The 17,015-nt window shown below is 42.9% G+C and overlaps 1 protein-coding gene across 14 annotated transcripts in view; it reads left to right on the top strand.

Annotated features, from left to right (window-relative positions):
- LOC129709739 (UPF0500 protein C1orf216 homolog) overlaps positions 1–17,015 on the top strand; it is a 240,470-nt gene that overhangs the window by 27,322 nt on the left and 196,133 nt on the right. For 8 of the 14 annotated variants that reach the window (XR_008725560.1, XR_008725568.1, XM_055656285.1 and 5 more), the window contains one exon: positions 7,301–7,406. The gene's annotated coding sequence lies outside the window, so the exon portion shown is untranslated. Of the gene's footprint in view, positions 1–7,300; positions 7,407–9,859; positions 11,477–14,418; positions 14,544–17,015 lie in introns of those variants that run through there. The other 6 variants (XR_008725565.1, XR_008725558.1, XR_008725566.1 and 3 more) reach the window with 2 other exon arrangements.

Raw genomic sequence — 17,015 nt, 5'->3', positions numbered from 1 at the left:
AGCCAGTCAGTGCAGCATTCAAACATTTCTAAAAGCTAACGATACATACAAGGTAAAATATTAAAGATAAACAACTAAATAAATAACACGGACAAAGCACGCATACACACCCAACCCTCCATCCTTCTGTCGATTCCACAGTTACCACAGTCCCTTAGTCTGTATCGCCCCTGCGTTCCTTGGCGGCTACATTTAGTGCTTTTATAGCAGTGGGGTAAAAACTGTTTTAACAGTAAAGGCAAAACACTGCTGATGCTGGAAATACAATAGAAAATACAGGCAATAGACAGCAGGTCAGACATCATCTGAGTAGAAAGAAGGAAAGTTAACATTTCAGGTCAAACTTTTCACCAGTTCACATGATATAGGAGTAGAATTAGGCCATTCGGCCCATCGAGTCTATTTTGTCATTCAATCATGCCTGATCTCTTCCTCTGAATCCCATTGTCCTGCCTTATCCCCATAACCCTGACACCCATTCTAATCAAGAATGTGTCCATCTCTCCTTAAAAACGGCCACTGATTTGGCCTCCACAGCCCTTTGTGGCAATGGGTTCCACAGATTAACTACCCTGACTAAAGAAGATAGATGATCAGAACTTGCCATGTGTTGGCCAGTGAGTGAAATCTTTCCATTGTCCTCTTGGTCCTGATGCAAGATCTCAACCCAAAATGCAGATGTACACCATTTGCTTCAGCAGATGCTGCTTGACCCACCAAGTTCTTCCAATCTTCCCTTTTGCGTTCCTTGTTCCCGCATCTGAGGTCTCGTTTGGTCTTCTTGCCATTTACTGCTCTGCCATGATGCGGCATTTTAGATTTTAGAAATTAACCTCCAGGATCCCAGACTGGTCTCCCTTCTAAGGATTGGTGAGGTTTCCTAAATAGTAGGAATAGTTGAAGAAGGGCCTCGACCTGAAACGTCGCCTATTCCTTCTCTCCATAGATGCTGCCTCACCCGCTGAGTTCCTCCAGCATCTTTGTCTACCTTTCCTAAATAGTAGTTCTTTTTAACAACTAGATTAACTGATCTATAATTGCTGAATTCCTCCTTGTCTCCCTTTATATTACATTTAGCTTATGGCGCTGATGAAAGGTCATTGACTTGAAACATTAACACTGTTTCACTCTCCACAATGTCCAACTCCAGTTTCACATCTTATTCAACAGCAACATTACTTTCTTGCTTTAGTAACTTTGACTCTAGATTCAAAACCAGGAATTACATTTGCCTTTTTTAACATTGTTTTGCACAGTCATCATAAGTGATTTTTTACTCCTCGAATGCAACATTTCACAGGTCTCTGCATCGAACCCAGGTCTCCGGCGCTGCAAGCGCTGTAAGGCAGCAACTTGTGGTGGTCACGGTGGCGCAGTGGTAGAGTTGCTGCCTTACAATGAATGCAGTGTCAGAGACTCAGGTTCGATCCCAACTACGGGTGCTGTCTGTACGGAGTTTGTACGTTCTCCCCATGACCTTCGTGGGTTTTCTCCGAGATCTTCGGTTTCCTCCCACACTCCAAGGACATACAGGTTTGTAGGTTAATTGGCTTGGTAATTGTAAAAATTGTCCCTAGTGTGTGTAGGATAGTGTTAATGTGCGGGGTCGCTGGTCGGCATGGAGCTGGTGGGCCGAAGGGCCTGTTTCCACGCTGTACCTCTAAACTAAACTGAACTCTACCGCTGTGCCACCGTGGCTTTCCGGTGGTCAATTGTACACTCAAAATTGCCCCTAACGTATAGTTGAGTGGGAGATCCTGGAGGGTTGGGGGGAGGGGGAAGTCAATGAAAGTGTGGAGAGCATAATGTGGGTTGGGGTAGGATTAATGGAAAAGTAAATGCTTGACGGTTATGTGCATTTGCTGGGCCAAAGCGATTACTTCTTCACCGCATCTCACCATAAGAATTAATTGTTCCTCGTCAAGAAGTTTCACATTTACCCATCATGCCTTTTGTCTCTTCAACCATCTCTGCTTCCTTGTGGCCACATGCTCCTTGTCCACATATCGGCATCTTCCCTTTAAGTGGTAGATTGTAAGGCGTAAAATAAGGTGTAAGGCATTTATTTTATCCCACTTAACTCAACCTCCCCCTACCTCCGCACAGTGGCGCAGTGACAGAGTTGCTGCCTTACAGCAAATGCAGCGCCGGAGACTCGGGTTCCATCCTGCCTACGGGTGCTGTCTGTACGGAGTTTGTACGTTCTCCCCGTGATCTGCAAGGGTTTTCTCCGAGATCTTCGGTTTCCTCCCACATTCCAAAGACCTCCGGTTTTGTAGATAAATTGGCTTGGTAAATGTAAAAATTGTCCCTAGTGGGTATAGGATAGTATTAATGTGCGGGGATCGCCTGTTTTTGTGCTGTATAACTAAACCAAACTAAACTAAATCTAATTCCAATGTAATTTAATGACAAATGTTTCCAGTACTACTGGTTGTGTACCTTTTCCAAAACAGAAAACTAGTGTCCCGCAAATTTCCAAGTATATCTATTGAAAGGGTAAGGAAAGAGATGATCATGTCTGTGTTACTGTGGAACGGTGTCTCATGTTTGTTGCTCCAGATTTTACAGGTTAAAGCCTCCCTCAGTAGGTGTTCCCTGACTCTAACAATTGTCAGATGTTAACCATCAGCCGACAAAGGTTTAGTCCTACAGCCGATGTTACACCAAAACTATGCCAATAAACAAGCACCCATCTACATTAATCCACACTAATTCCACTTTATTCTCCACACGTTTCTGTTCGGCTTCCCATATTCCATCACTCCCCTACATACTAGGCACGATTTACAGTGACCCAATGACTTGTCAATAACTGCACCTTGGGAGGAAACCCATGGGAGGAAACCCATGCAATCACAGAGGAACATGTATAATTCTACACAAATAGAACCAGCCAGGATTGAACCTTGATCGCTAGGGTTCTGTGACAGTAGCTCTTCTAGCTGTGCTACTCTGCCTCTATGTATCGTCATTGCCACCACCAAGGTGGTGAATCTGTGGAATTCTTTGCCACAGAAGGCAGTGGAGACAACGTCAGTGGATATATTTAAGGCAGAGGTCGATAGATTCTTGATTAGTACGGGTGTCAGAGGTTATGGGGAGAAGGCAGGAGAATGGGGCTAGGAGAGGGAGATAGATGGCGGAGTAGATGATGGGACAAATGGCCTAATTCTACTCCTATCACTTACGACCTTATGATGATTGTATTTTGGTCCTTTTTTGGGGGCCGTGTCTTTAAGTAGCAATCATTAAAGTTCCAAAATTCACCTAATTTAGTGAAAACCAGAGGCAAAATTCTTACTCACCACTACAAGTTGGCCTTCTTCATACTTAACAGTTCTCTCCTACCACTACCACTGATATATAATCTGTGGTTATATAATGGTTGGGGCACCAGAATCATAATCCAACGATTGTGCATTAAATCCATCGTGAGAATGATGAAATGAAGATCTGCAAATACGTTCACTTCTGAGCTGCAGTGAGAAATGCAGCTGGAACTATTAGATTGTTGTGAAAGCTGAACTAGTTCAATGCCTCTTCTGTGTGTGCAAATGCAGTCATTCCTTGAAGGGCTAATTTCCCAGGACTACCAGGTCTGGACTATAAATGCAGCCTCACCTACACCCTCAAATAACAGAGCAATAGTATGGTCGGGAAACTGAGTCGTCTTCATATTCTGACTGTTGAAGAAATTTCATATATACCTCATTTAATACTGAATGTAATGTCACACGCACTCATGTGATGAGATGCATTGTGCAAACATAACACAGCATTGCAGGTCTCGACTGCAGTTAGTTTGTAATTCCAGCTCATACCAAATTGCAGATTATTTAAATGGGTTTACAGAATGATAGAGTATTATTCATTGTATATAAATCAAAATGTTTGTCTGCATTCGGGTTTCATCAATGATGTCAGAAGTGATTGCAGTCTCTGTTATTTTGGGCATTGTGTAACAGTAACTGTGACAGGGAGTTATTTACTTGGGGAGTGCTTCAAAGTCTCTCGGCTTCACTTAATTTCTGTCAGAATCACTTTTGTGTTGTTAAGTTTATTTAAATCATACTTCTTAGGCAAAAAGTTCAATTCTGCAACCATGCCCATTCAACTCATTACTTGAATTATGTTGCCGGACATTGACTGTTTGCAGATGTAAGGTTGATGTCCCTCGGTCTGTGTCAAAATCTCTAGCTGTCTCCCCATCAAGGCAAATTACTTTGCAGCCAGAAGCCACACAGGCTGTCGGGCTGTGACTGTGAATTATGTTCCACACCCCAGCGGTCCCTGCCCTGCCTGCGTTCCCAGCGTAGGGAGAGAAGCTGGGCTTGTTTTGGTGAAGCTGTTTTGATTACACTCGGCGCTGGATGGCAGTTTGCCTTATGCAGACAAATGCCTATTGTTCATCACCGATAGAAACTCTCATTCCGTGCGAGTGCACAGGCTAAGTGACTCTGCATCTGAAACTGAATCTATCTATTGTCTCTGTGGTATTAAGTGTTTGGGAGGTGGATAATGTTGTCTGACAGGGTTGCTTCTGAGGTGATTAACCTTACTCTCCGAGTCACAGGTAAATGCCTATGGGCATCACCCTTCCACCTGAGATTCTGGCACTCTGCCTGTGCAGCTACAAAACCCTCAGTGCCCCCCCCCCCCCCCCCCACCCCCCCTTCACTTACACCAACAACAAAACACTCTGGATATTTTACTACTCAAGTCCACTCTTCCAAAGGAACTGTCACAATGGTGGAGCTGGTAGAACTTATGCCTCACACTGCCAGAGATCCAGGTCCGATCCTAACCTCGGGTGCTATCTATGTGGGGTTTGCACGTTCTCCCTATGACCGCATGGGTTTCCTCCCAGTGCTCTGATTTCCTCCTACATCCCAAAGATATGCTGGTTTTGTAGGTTAATTGGCCTCTGTAAATTGACCCTAGTGTACAGTGAGTGAAAGTTGGATAACATAGAACTAATGTGAGCAGTTGGTTGATGTGACAAGGCCTTGAAAGCTCAACTGGGCTAGGAACAATTTAGCTGTGTCCAAACTTGCCAAAATGGTCTGCAGGGTTTTACTGTTTTGGTGCTTAAACAAACCCCTCCCAAACATCTAATTGGGGCAAATGTATGACAGTCTTACCTTAAATTCAATATGGCAGAGTCTTCCTTTACCATCCTTGGGTACATCCAGCCCCACTGGTAATGCAAATGCACTCAAAGGTGAGAGCTGTAGGGGTTGCTGGTCATACAATGTAACAAAGATCATGATACAACTAAATTCATGATTCAAAATAAAAGGAGGTTCCTTTAGAAAGGGGATAAGGAGGAATTAATTTAGTCAAGAGGGTAGTAAATCTATGGAAATCATTGCCACGGATGGCTGTGGGGGCCATATCATTGGATATTTTTAAGGCACAGATTGACAGATTCTTGATTAGGCAGGCACGTGCCATCCTGGTAGGCAAGGTAGGCACTGCCTACCCTGACTAAAATTCTAAAATGGTAATTATTAAATATAAATAGTAAAGGCATGGGAGAATTATGCCTATCTGGGGGTTAGTCGGTCCTCCATCGCCCGTCTCCAGATGGTACAGAATGCAGCTGTTCGTCTCTTGACTGGCACATGAAAGCATGATCATGTTTCACACCTTTTGGCCTCTCTCCACTGGCTGCCTATTCAGTATAGGATTCGTTCCACTGGCTGACTATTAAAATTATTTTATTTACTTTTAAATCCCTAAGTGGTCTTGCCCCGTCCTACCTATCTGAGCTTCTTCACCCTTATTCGCCCTCCCGCTCTCTCAGGTCAGATGATCAACTGCTCCTGATTGAGCCAAAGGCTAAGCGGAAGCTCAGAGGGGACCGTGCCTTTGCTGTGTCGGCTCCGAGATTGTGGAATGAATTGCCTAATGCACGTTAAACAGGCCCCTTCTCTATGGCTGAGTCTTCCTTTTAAGTCACTCATGAAGACAAATGCACTCAAAGGAGAGAGCTATTACCTCCGTGGCCTTTGTAGACCAGTGAGGTGTTGAATTGTTTATTAACTTTATTTGCTTGGTTTTGCTGCGTTGTTCGTACTCGTGTTTTATGTTTTTTTAATTTATTATTTGGATTTTTGTATGTAATTTATGCGCCTCGTGTTAGTTTTATGTTCTGTTGTTCTGCCTGTTTTATGATGTCTTGCTTGTTTTCCTTTTTTCTGTACAGCACTTTGGTCAGCTTTGGTTGTTTTTAAGGTGCTTAACAAATAAAGTTATTATTATTATTATTATTAAGAGATCGATCTCTTACATGGCATAATTCTCCGTGCCTTTCATGCGCAGTACTTGCAACATGCGAAAGTCTGTGCAGCTGACGTGCCGTCGGCGCTGCTTCAAGCCGTCAATTTCAAGGGGAGCTGAAGGCAGCTGAAATTCTGCCTTTGCAGTACCGCGCATGCTCAGCGCAAGTTTCTTGGCGGGTTTTTCAAATATGGATTGTCACCCACGACTAGCATCACGACCTACTACGACCTACCTATGACCTGCTATGACCTACCTACGACCTCGTGACGACCATGCAGCGAGTATGAGTCATGGGCAAACTAGGCAGAGGTCGTGAATTAGGTCGTGAAAGTGGGACAGGCCCTTAAGGATGACAGGACAGGCTTCTCCCCTGAAGGGACTTAGTGAATTAGATGCACTTGTGTGACGAGCATCTGCAGTTCCTCGTTTCTATAGATAGAAATCACCATGAACGTGCCAAGAGTTTGGTTATGTACATGCTCACTGACTGCACTAAAACAGGCCACTGTACGGCAAGTAATTTGGTGGCCATCATTGCCAAGAATGCTTCTGTGTTTTTTTCAGTTTCAAATTGCAAAATGAATTTAATTTCCACAACTGACGGTGGGATTTGGATTGATATGTCTGGTGTGATTCTGATGTGGTAACTGCTCCACCACCACTAACTACACTTAAGTTATAACACATGGCTGGAGAAAATCACCTCCCTGATATTTATATCTTTTTGGAGACCCTCAGACTAACTTTGATCGGAATTTACTGGACTTTATCTTGCACTAAATGTCATTCACATCATTCCCTTTATCATGTATCTATTCACTGTGGATCAATACACTTGATTCTAATCGTGTATTGTTCTTCCGATGACTGGTCAGCATGCAACAGAAGCTTTTCACTGTACCTCACTTCACATGACAATAAACTAAACTAATACCATATCTGTTATGTACTGTGAGTCATCAGAGAAAAATATTTAGTCTAATTCCCATCACTGATCCATTCTTATGTTCAGCCTTTAACAGGAACTCAATTAGGAGGACGAACTAGCAAGCTCTCATCCCAACACCATCTTCCATTTGGAAATGAAATATTATCTGAAGACGGAGTCGTAAGTTCAGGTAAAATTTTGCCGTGACCCGGATTGCGACCATCTAGACAGAAAAGACCATGTTTCAATGTTTAAAGTTGAAGTGGTCAGTATTCCTTTTAACATTAAGCACCCCTGCTCATATAAGACAAAGCAAATGTCCATATGATCTCATGCATCTTCTTTTTGATATGTTACACTGTATATGCTTCCCATCGGTAGGTTTGATGCTCTTTTCCAGCACTTGGAAGCTGCACTGATTTATGGAAATGGCAGGTCCAATATTGAGAGTATTTTCACATTCCCTTTCCTCATGATGATGGTGATTATCTGAACAAGCAAATACTAAAACTGGTCCTGTATTGAGTGTGCATTGTAGTAGCCTGTTTGAGTGCAGTCAGTAAACATGGAGATAAGCAAATTCTTGGCAAGTTAATGGTGATTTCTACATCTGCATTCAATTTCTGGCAATTTAATGGTTATATTGTTCCGTTTCTTTCTGGCATTGTAATGGTGATCTCTTTGGCAGATCCTTGGGATTGAGGATGATTTACTTCCATTCCAGTTTTCTGGTTCTGAGGTAACTAGGAAAGCTATAGACTCCCCTACAGATTTTGTTTCAGGAGTGCGGCCTGCCCACTGGAGCCAACTGTGTGTGATTAGTGCCTCAGGGCTGAAGATGTTGCTCTTTTTAAAAAAATACGAAGAGCATTTATTCAAATAAGCACAAATATAGAGTAACAAATTCCCATGGCCACTTTGTGCTCCCTCTCCAGGGACACCCGAGCACGAACGGAAGAGGGGCAGGCAGTCGACTCGGGCAGAATCCTCGACTGCCCGCTGCCTGGTCCTGCGAGTGGCCATCTTGGCCAGGCCCAGGGGTAAACTGACAGGGAGACCCCACCCTCCTCCATCCCGACCCTCCACCCTCCGTACTGGAGGGGATGTTGCTCTGTGAGGGGGCATTGGATTGCTTATCATTCCAGTGAATGCGCATATTTTAGTTTAGTTTAGTTTAGAGATACAGTGCGGAAACAGGCCCTTCGGCCCACCGAGTCTGCGCCAATCAGAGATCCCTGTACACTAGCACTACCCTACAAGGGACAAATAGCAATTTTTGTATCGAAGACGATTAACCTACAAACCTGTACATCTTTGGAGTGTGTGATGAAACCGGTGAACTCCAGGAAAACCCACGTGGTCACGTGGAGAACGTACAAACCATGTATAGACAGCAACTGTAGTCAGGATTGAACCAGGGTCTCTGGCGCTGTAAGGCAGGAACTTAACCACTGCGCCACCTTTGGAACTTTGGCAACTTTACAGCAAATGCTTCAAGTGATGAGTGGCTATCTATTTTACTGAATGCTTCTTCTTTCCTGCCACATTGCAAATTGAAAAGCTTATGTACACGGTTTGAACTTTGATTCAAATGAGTACAACCGAACGTACATCTCACGGGATTGGTTTGCAAAATCTTCCAAAATCCTCTCTCAGTGCCATCAGTGGAAAACAGAAATGTTCAAATGTCAGGGATGAGAGAGCGACCTTTAATATTAACATCTTTTCAAGTGTTGGTGATAAGTTTACAAGAAAGACTGTAGCTTAAAATTCTTGTAAAGTAATGCTCTCAGCTCCACAGCTGCCAGGCCGAATAAAAATGTTTTGGAAAACGAACCCTTCAATAAACTTTAATCTTCCTTGCTTGTCCATGTGCCTGGGGCACGGTGTTATACGCTTGAAGATAATGAGTGAGCTGAAGGACAGAGTAGTTAATAAAAACACCGTTAAAAAGGTAAACCTTTTATGGAAATGTATCTCTGGCTTTAATTGATCATAAGTCAATTTAAATGATAGCTGAAGTGTTTTATTTATTGAGATTTATTTTTTGCAGTGTGTCCCAATTTATTATTTATGAAAGAGCTTAACGTGTCAGGAATAAGGGATTTCTTAATGGCAGCTGAAGCAGCCGGTACAAATCCCAGTGATTCAGGTGTACACTATTTCTCGATGAACCAGTTCTTTACCTGTCAAAACTGAACTGTTCAGACTGTGTTTGAAATCAGACTCCATTGATGTCTCAGTGGGAAATGGGCAGCTCAGATTTCCTAACAAGGTGTTTTCAAAGGGAAGAGCCATGGAGATGTGGTTCATGGTAAACGCACTGCGGGGCATTGCTCTTTCACCCATGTGAGTCTCACACCAATTGCACAGTCATGTCAGCATCACCTGTGATCTGATCCCCCGTGGAATGAATGCACTCCAGGGGCACCATATTACCTTCTGTGAAATAGTGTAATTGAATAACTGCATGTGCCTGAGCAGGGCTGGAATGACAATGAAAACTGCAACTGGATTATTCATTCATGTTTCACTCTGCTCTGTTCCAACGGCCAATTCCAGAAATGTTACTTAACATTAAAAAGCATAACCGAGACAGCAAACGGCAGCATGAATAAAGAGTGAGCATTTTTTAATGTGCAGGGAAAATCTCCAAAAGAGAAACTGGAAAGACATGAGAGAGGGAAAGGAAAAGAACAAGGCAGCTACCTCCAGCATTTACACATGAAGAGGTTCAAGACTGCTCCAGCAGCTACATTGTCTCCAGGACAACAGAGGTGGGCGACTGCCTCGGAGTCATGCTCCTTCCATTTCATTTCAGTATTATTTTTGAAATCTGCTTTGGTTTTCTTCGACTCTTCACTTCACAATGCGGTACTTGCCAGTCCCATGTGAGAGAGCCTACAGCGCTGTCATGTTTTCATGGGACGCCCATTTCCATGCCAGAGAGCTAGAGGCTCTATTTTGTTTTCCATGCTCTGCCCAATACAATGTTTTTCTCTTTGGATGCCTCAGGCTCGCAGTTACTGTGTCTTTCTGCAGTGCTTCCATGTGGGGGGTTTTCCCCACTTTAGATTACAATGAATTAAAAAAAACTATAATAAAACATTTTCACGTTATATTATGTATAACCTGTTACTATTTAGTATACAGGTGGGATACATGGTGAATCTTATGCACAACACTCGCTTGCAACTATTACATCTTATTGTAAGGGTGACACAGTGGCTGTCAATATCTGCAGGAAAGAAGGGGAGAAAATAGGGAGCAAAATACATCAGAAATGGAAAGCTTCTTGTTGTGTTAATATTGCTTTGGTTGACATAAGATGCTCATTGTACTCTTACATCTGCATTCCTGAACATGTTTAGAGCAAGCCTTCTGCAATGGAGTTTGCTTATATCCCTCACATGATGCAGTCTACAAAGTTATGATTCATAACTCCAACATTCATATATTCACATGTGATATATGTGCATTCAACATCAGATGAATCACGGGTCAAAATCTCATGATCAGGATAAATAAAGACAACCACTCATCCTTGTCATTTCATGATCTGGACTCGTACACCTCACAAAATACTTTACTTGGTGGAACAAATTGTTATCAGTCTTCTGTTGTTTACAAATTAATGTACTATACACAAGAATGATTACTGAGATTGAATAAAGCTAGCTTATATTCACTGGAGATAGAATAACAATTGTTATTATAACATTCAAGATTCGGGTGGTGATTGACAAGCATTGCTTGGAGGAATCTGGCTGAAGAATCATTGAATCAGCGTGAAGAAGGGTCCTGACCCGAAATGTTGCCCATTACTGTTCTCCAGAGTTGCTGCCTGACCCACTGAGTCACTCCAGGTCTTTGTGTCCTTTTTTTTTAACTTAGGGGATGTTATCCCAAGTTGGCAAGAAATTCAGGACATAGGCTTATGGCTGGGATAAAGATATGTTTCATCACTTAGAGGGATGAACATCTTTGAAATTCTCAACGCCCAGGGAACTATAGCTGCTCATGACCAAGAGTTTATTGAAAAATTAGATCAATGGGTTTTTGAATGAATAGAATCAGGTAAACCTGCTGCCTCACAGTACCAAATACCCTGATTCAATCCTGATCTTAGATGCTGTCTGTGCGGAGTTTGCATGTTCTCTCTGTGACTGTGTGAGTTTCCACTGGGGGGCTCTTGTTTCCTCCCACATCCCATAGGCATGCAGGTTTGCTTAGGTTTGTTTAGTTTAGAAGTGCAATGTGAAAAGAGGCCCTTCGCTCCACCCATTCCGCGCCGACCAACAATCACCCGCACACTAATTCTACGTTATCGCAGTTTCGCTTCCTGCGAGCAATTTACAGAAGCTAATTAACCTACAAACCTTTGGAATGTGGGAGGCAACCAGAGAAAACCCACCCAATCACAGGGAGAAAATACAAACACAATGCAGACAGCACCCATGGTCCGGGTTAAACTCAAATCTCCGGTGCTGTAAGGCAGTAACTGTACTGCTGTGCCATTGAGCCGACCTTTTTGTAGCTTATTTGGCCTCTGTATATTGCCCTTAGTGTAGGGAATGGATGTGGAAGTGGGATAACATAGAGCTAGTGTGAATGGGTGGTCAGCTTGGACTCAGCATGCCACCGGACCTGATTCCACACTGTACCTTTCATCAAGCAAAAGGAGACAATAAAATAGCAAGAGTTAATGGAAGAAGAATAGTACATCCAAGGTTTGATCAACTGGTGGAGCAAACCTATAGCCAACCAGTAAAAACTGGTGGAGCAAAGGTTATGGTGGCATAGCAGTAGAGTTGCTGCCTTACAGCTCCAGAGACCCAGGTTCGATCCTGACTATGGGTGTTTGTCGATATGAAGTTTATATGTGATAGGTGGTTGGTGGGACTAGGTTGGCCGAATGGCTTGGTTCCATGCTGTATCTCTCAATCAAAATCTGTGGGTTATGCTGGGCTTCACTGATTCAAGGGGTCTGATGATAGACCAGCTTGTTTAATGTTTGGCACTGAGATGATTTACAAGTCTCTCCCAATTGAGAGAATGCCAACATGGATTCTAATTGCCCATCCATGAATTTGAGCTGGGGGCAAAAGGAGTCAATGCCTTCTCATTGGGTTTGAGGCAACTGTTTGTTGCATACAATATACTATAGGTGCAATGTGGCGCAGTGGCACAATGGTAGAGTTGCTTCCTCACAGCATCAGAAGCCCAGGTTCGATCCTGACTTTGCGTGCTTGACTGTACAGAGTTTGCACATCTCCCTGTGATCATGTGGGTTTTCTCCAGGTGCTCCAGTTTCCTCCCACACTCCAAAGACGTACTGGTTTGTAAGTTAATTGTCTTTAGTATAATTGTAAATTGTCCCAATGACAGACACAAAAAGCTGGAGTAACTCAGCGGGTCTGGCAGCATCTCTGGAGAAAAGGAATAGGTGATGTTTCTGGACGAGACCCTTCCTCAGACTCAGTAAATTAAATTGTTCCTCATGTGCAGGATGGTGTTAGTGTATGGGGTGATCACTGGTCAGAGTGGACTTGATGGGCCGAAGGGTCTGTTTCTGAGCTTTAAAGTCTGTAGGTGCATTTGACAGAGTGAACTGGAGTCTCGACTTCATCCTCAAAGAGGTTAAATATAGCCTCTACACACTGGAGTGTTTTAATACACTTTAAAAGAGTGGAAGAAAATGTGAAAATCTGACATTTCATCCATGAAAGGTTCTCCCTAATGGAAGTTTACAAAAGAAGTACTGTTCCAACTTCACTGATGTAAGCACTGACATATCACGGCTCCTCGGTTCTCTTTAAGCAGCATTCACGTGAGACCATTTAGAGGAACAAGAAGCATAGTTCTTGTCAGCTGACTCTGTGGCTGGCATTCCCCAGAAAATTTAGATTTTCACAGCTAGTCCTTCATCTATTCATAGTCTCAATAGATGCCTCTTGGCACCTGGATAATGATTTGCAAACACAAGGCTGGCTTTCATTTGGTCATTGTGATAACAGAATGATACTTGCATTTTCAAACATTACGAGAATAGCAGCTGTGGCTGAAGTGAGTTTTGCTATTCAGAATGTAAGTGCCTTTTCTTGCAGCTGCAATCCACCCAGGCCATTGAAGGGTGTGAACACTGGATGTGTAACACCTCGAGACAGACGTTGTACTAGTACTGGTCCACTTCTGTTCCACACACCACTGACAATAACAGGACCAAGCTGCAACCGATGATTTGCCTTGGACTGGCATCACTCTTCAGGCAGTGAGGCAATGTGCATGGTCTTGTAGATAAACATTAAAGTCAGAAAGTGCAATGTTACACTGATGACTCAGTTCTGCTTGACAGTAGTGATCGCATTAGAGAAACAAAGCAAACACACTTACTAAATCGGTCAAATCAATCAAGCCATGCAGGCAGATAGGATTATTTTAAATTGGTATCTTGTTCAGCATAGACATCATGGACTGAATGGCCTGTTCCTGTGCTGTACTGATTTATGTTCTGTTCTAAGCCGGATAGCTACTAATTAACTTCTGTTTGGCTGGTAGCAGGAGGGTGAGACAAATTGAATTTATTGCCTTCTGAGCAGGTCCAAATAAAGTTCCAAATCTGTTGTGATGCAATGCATAGTTGAGTAGCCTGCTCAGATTTCAGGCATTTTGAAACCAGGGGGCTGGTGGAGTTGCTGGGATTCTGAGATAAAGAGAGTTTCTGCCCTTGGTAGAGGTTGTCCCTTCCCTTTGAGTCCATCAGCCTTTCGGTCAAACTCTTTCCTCAGTTCCATGGCAGTCTACTTATGCAAAGTTGACATTTTATGTGAAGACATAAAATGTATTTGGCACGGTGACACAGTGGTAGCGTTGCTGCCTTACAGCGCCAGACACCTGGGTTCAATCCCGACAATGGGTGCTGTCTGTACAGAGTTTGCACGTTCTCCACGTGACCGCATGGGTTTCTCCGAGATCTACGGTTTCCTCCCACACTTCAAAGATGTACAGGTTTGTAGGTTGATTGGTTTGGTGTATGTGTAAATTGTCCTTGGTGTGCAGGATAGTGTCAATGTGCAGGGATCGCTGGTTCATGCAGACTTGGTGGGCCGGAGGGCCTGTTTCCACGTTGTATTTCTAATCATAATGCTGTGTGTATTGGCATTGCTTGTGCATCAATAACTCTGTTGTCATTTTCACGGTAGGACATCTAACAGCATTATGCATTTGATCCATGGCCAACCATATCAAGCCTTCATTCATCCAGGTTCCAGTTCAAAGTCTGGATTCTCCAGTTTCCTTTTCCTCTTTGCCACATTCCATGAAAAGTCCTCATTTACGCACTCTGCACACTGTTGAGTCCTAGCATCATTGTGCCTGTATCACCGACTGTAATGCTTCTTTCCACGGACATGAGATTCTTTTTGTAAGATCAGAAAATGGTTGAAGAGGGAGGACCTTTTATCTCGGCAAAAAGCAATCGCAGTAAGGGAAAGAGGATCAATTGGAAACGCTCCAAGCGTTGGGTTGCTCGGTGGCATGGCCAACACACCATGAAGAGCTTTGCTACTTGTGTTCACTGTCGCCAAAGGACTGGTACATGAGAAAGGCTGACGTCAAGGAGAGGCCAATGAGTGGAACTATACACCAATATCTCTGTGACAGCCCTCTGGAATGAGGAAACAAGAGCAAGATTGATGCCAGCTCTTCCTCATGTTCTCATGTGCTTTGGGATTGACTCATGATCTCCAAACAAATTAAATCATTTCCATTCAGCGGCTTGAAACTATTAGTGTTCTCACCTCACACTTTTTTTTTTTTTTTTTAATCAAAAAATTTATTAAATTATTAAAAAATAATATTTACACTACAATAAAACAAGCCAGAACCCACCACCATAAATACAATACAAACATATATCCATAATAAACTATTATACAATTATGATACAATCCTTATTGAGGATACATTCAACACCCTGCGGAGCCCAGCGGTCCCGGAACTCCCTCAGGGTGCCCACAGACAGGGCGCATTCCCTTTCTAATACCACCCGGGCACGGACGTAACCCCGGAAAAGGGGCAGGCAGCTGGCTCGGGTAGAGCCCTCCACCATCTGGCGCCGTGACTCGCGGATGGCCAGCTTGGCCAGGCTCTCACCTCACACTGGGCTGAATGGGTTGGTTTTTTTTTCAGAGCAATGGCTGACACAAGTGGCATGTTTTTATTATCAGGCACAGTAGTGTCTGATTATCCCAATGTGCAAAATGTTATAAGAGATTAAACAAACAAAAATAGGATCTAATGTGGTGTGGGGTCTATGGGAGTGTAGGGGTGGAGGGGAGAGTTATTGGATCAAGAGATATGAGCAAGGAACATGCAACCATTCAGTGTCAAGAATGAAACTCTGCCAAAAATATGTCAAAAGTTACGAATTTAAGTGGAAGTAATTGTCATGACAAAGGGGTGATTGAAACTTAAGTTTGTTTGAAGGCCAAAGGTGGGATTAAAATATTTTCTGTGGGTTGCAACAGTCACACCTGGGTGTGGACATAGCTTGAGTTCAATTTAATTCCTGTCAAACTGCAATTTTTGAGACAATCAAATGCAAACATTATACTCCATTTAGTACAGAGAGTTAAGACTCACCCAGACAGAAATATGAATGACTCATAAACTATTAAAATGTTGTAGTCTTCAACGTGCATTGTCTATTCTCGGATCAGAAGGCAATAAATTCTTCAAGAGCTAATCAATGAAGTTGGGTGGGTGACAACGGTAAGAGTTGGCGCTGGGACAATGCTTGACCATGTCCTTCTGGCACCAACCCCATTTGCCTTACGATTTTCGGCAGGTTTTAAGGTTAGGCAACTGTATCCCATGAACGTAACCAAGTAATTTCAAATTGAACAATTATGTAGATCTATAATGCAAAATCAGTCCATTCCAATCCATTCATTGAAATTGGATACATGTTTGCAATAGTAAGTGGTTTAGTGAATTCTGTGCAGGATAGTAATGGATATTAAGGAGATGTAGAAAGGCTGGTTGAATGGGGAGCTAGGTTACAATGGAAGTTTAATGCTGAAAAATTGAAGTGTTACATTTTGGTAGGTGGAATAAGAAGACACAATCTAAACCGAAGGGCACGGTACTAAAAAGGTTACAAGAACGCGAAGATATATTGGTATAAATACACAATTTGTTGAAAAAGCAAGATGAATCTTCATAAATGTCCTGTTTCATTTGAACTCTTTCGCAAAGTGCCCTGTAATTTCCAACGTACAATGCCTAAACAGCACCAGATTAATCACATTAATGAAACACACTCGCTCACCCACAACAGGAATATTGTGTCCAATTCTGGGAGCGCACTTTAGGAACAATGTAAAGGATTTGGTGAAAGAAGAGATTTACCAAGATGATCCTAGGGATGAGAGACTGTAGTTGCATGGACAGACTGGAGAGTTGGGGGTGGATTACTTTGGAAGAGAGGAGGTTATAAAGAGATGTACTTATAATCATGAAGACTGTGGATAGAAAGGGTAGGGGGTTTCTATTCGCAGAAATTAGGAGATAAAAAATAAATTGGCAAAAACAACCAAAAGTGACTAATGAAAGAAGTTATTTTACACAGATTGCACTGCTAATGCAAGGAATTGAGACAGATTCAAATGTAGCATTCAAAAGGGAGCTGAGTAACTATCTGAAGAGAAGTAATTTGTAGACCAGGGAAGTAGTGGAGCTGGATTGGGGGTTTGGAGGGAATGGTCTACTATGAATGCTCTTAATACAGTATGACGGA

This window comes from Leucoraja erinacea, chromosome 26 (genome assembly GCF_028641065.1).
Source record: "Leucoraja erinacea ecotype New England chromosome 26, Leri_hhj_1, whole genome shotgun sequence".
Classification (NCBI taxonomy): domain Eukaryota; kingdom Metazoa; phylum Chordata; class Chondrichthyes; order Rajiformes; family Rajidae; genus Leucoraja; species Leucoraja erinaceus.
The sequence above is the reverse complement of the archived record's forward strand: the minus strand, read 5'-3'. Positions and strand labels throughout refer to the sequence as shown.